Here is a 3,163-nt window from a genome sequence, read left to right as displayed (position 1 = left end):
AGAGAATACGATTCCGTTTATATAAAGAACATCAAAAACGGAGTTTGTATGCAAAAGTTACAACCTTTTGAAAAAAAACTGTCAGATGATAACATAACAGTCTACAGCCTAAAAACGTCACTTCAAACATTATGTAGGGTATTTTAACATGTGAATTTTTGATCCCAAACAAGTATCCTATAAACACCAATCAATCTAGTATTGGATTTTGCCCAAAAATGCCCAACATCGCTGTGGATAAGAACGAAACAACACATTATTGTCTTTTTTGTGACGAATCTTCAAACGATTCCTTTTCGTTAAGTGAAAATGATAATTTTTTGTGAATCAGACAATACTTTAGTATTTGATTCTCGTTTCGAAATTTTTGTAACTTGATGTTATAACATTTCACAAAAAACAGTCGAATCATTGGAACCGAGAATCCCCTGGCAAAACACAAAACACTTTGAATGCTTATTTGACATAGTTATGCATTTCTTTAGGTGAATATGTTTACATTTTCCAAACAGTAATTTCTAGGACATCTGACTAGTGTTTAAAAAACACGAGATGTTAGCTTTTTTCGAGCCTTTGCACGCGGATCGAAAAAGCTACACTTCTGACAATCTTATGGTGCCACTTGTCGCATTTTTGGTGGAACACCTCATCACAAATACTCTATAAATTGAGATAGGGGCATCCGTCTCTCCCCACTCCTCTTTCTCTCTCATTCTCTTTGTCAGTTTCAGCCGACCACCGTCGCAAGCTACCTGCTACTGTCGTGCTCCAGCCATCGACGCTCCTTCCAGCCATCACACTTGCTTTGTCGACCACCCTCCTCTCTAGCCAGCTCCCCTTTGATACAGCCTAAAACAGCCACCTAATCAAACGTCGTAGCGGTTATCCGGTGAGGTGCGGTGGTTTTCCGACAAGGCTCCGGGAGGTTTTCCAGGAAGTTTTCCAACGTGAAATTTCCAACAAGATCAGATGTATGTCAGTCCAATATATCACTCCCTTTCACCTTTTCATTAAACGGAGTGTTATCCATTTTGTTTCCGACTTGATTTCTGATTTCTGATACGAACATCGCAACGATAAAGCACATATCGAAAGTAAGTTTCACATCCCCTATTTTCAAACTCTTTAATGTTTTCGGGGGTTAAAACCTGGTTTTTCTCAATTTACAGTCGTTATGATGCCCAATTTTTGTTAGAAACTTTATATAGTTATTACACACGGTCAAACTTTCTACATAGCAACGTTGACACTAAAAGTTAAGGCACACACTTTTAGATTTGTTTAACTCGGAGGATTTCATGATGACCCATTATCAACTAAGCATAAAGCTTTAGTAAAGACCTTTGACCTATAACTGTTAATCTTGAAAGAGCAAGGAACATTATATATAGATCGATACGAGTTGACACCCCACCTGTGGTTGCTAGCTACAACCTCGATTGGACAAGTCACGGATGATAACTATCTAAATAACTACGACGACTGATGAAGCATGATGAGGGGAAACAACTCGTCACGGTACCGGATTTGATATGTAGGAGAATTAGTAGAGGGGGCAAGAATCAATCCATCAATAAAACTTGATTTTTTTTAAGATAAAGTGAAAGAATCATGAATCGTTACCAATGCTATTGAAGAGGTTGGATACCAGAACAGAGCTTGGATTATCAGAAGATCCAAGATCAAATGGATTGGAAATGTTAATTATTGATTGAATTGCATCCAATGTAGACCTGATCGAAAGAAGAATGAAGAAGAGATTGAAGAGAAAAATTGAAGAATTTGTGGAAAAATAGAAAGGTGAGACTGATACCATGTTGATATTCAAAGAAATTAGAGAGAGAAAGAGAAAGAGAAAGAGATTCAAACGCATCATTCTCACTAGTTGATTAGCTCAACAGATACGCAGAATATAAAGTGCTTAACAAGAAAGGTAACTGAACAAAATTGAACTAACTCTAACTGATTTGTAAGTTAAATTACATAAAAAGCCCTTTTGATATAAAAGATGATAATGCCTTTTGATTCATTCAAGCTAACATAATTTAATGCACTTTCACAAAACTAATGACTGATATTGAGCAATGAAAATATAAATGCTTAGAGCAATCATAATATTAGCTTTTTAAGAATTTTTTCAAACTAAAAAACTTTTGAAAAATTGAAAAGTTATAAATATAAGTATTTTTCAAATAAAAACTTTTTCAAAAAACTTATAAATTACCAAATATTTTGTTTTCAATGATTGTGGTAAGTTTTATATATTTTTAACAATTTTTTTCATCTAAAGTTTTTTTTTTCAAGAAAGAACTCATTAAAGTAGTTCTCATGTTGTAACATTTTTGATGCTTTTAAAAAGACGATATAACCATTTAAAAAGTTAACAATATTGATTGATAAGAGCATCCACAATGGTGAATTTAATGGGAGAGTTGAATGAGGTGGCAAATCTATGTGTCATTCAATTGATAAAACTCTACCATTGTGAGATGTCACATTGGCATTCAATGGATTTGGAGTTCAATGGCCTTTGAACTCTTCAATGTGAAAAAATTACAATTTTTAGCTCTTAAATATTTACTATAAATTACATTTTGTAGCATTCTATTGAACTCTTTGTAGAGTTCAATGCATTGTAGGAAAAAAAATGATAGAGTTGTATGGATTGTAGAAAGTTGATGTGACAATCCATTGAACTCTATAAAGTTTAATGCATTATGGATGTCCTTAGTAGCAGACGGTTATTCTTTTATTTATTACTATCAAACCTTTTAACTTTTATTACCCAATTTCATTAATTATGGAGTAATATTTTATCTATTTAAGAACAACATATGCTTCATCCCTCAAACGCAATCAATATCATCATGTACCTCATGACAAATATTTTGTATTTTACATACATTCGATTGTTTTTTTTCCAATATAACACTTGCTTGTGTTTATGTGACTATATCATTACAATTACGAACAATATCCCAAATAGCAATGCCTTGGTTCATTGCAAGTCAAAAGACGATGATATTGGTGTTAATCGACTCTCTTTTAATTAAGAGTTCCACTAGAAGTTTTGTTCAAATGACTTCCGTACCATACTCTTTGTGTAACTTTTTTATTGGGAGTCTAAAGAACAAGTTTTTGACATTTACAATAGAACGATGAT

The sequence above is a fragment of the Lactuca virosa genome, chromosome 2 (genome assembly GCF_052849685.1).
Source record: "Lactuca virosa cultivar CGN04683 chromosome 2, Lactuca_virosa_CGN04683_v6, whole genome shotgun sequence".
Lineage (NCBI taxonomy): Eukaryota > Viridiplantae > Streptophyta > Magnoliopsida > Asterales > Asteraceae > Lactuca > Lactuca virosa.
This window is presented reverse-complemented; position numbering follows the sequence as displayed.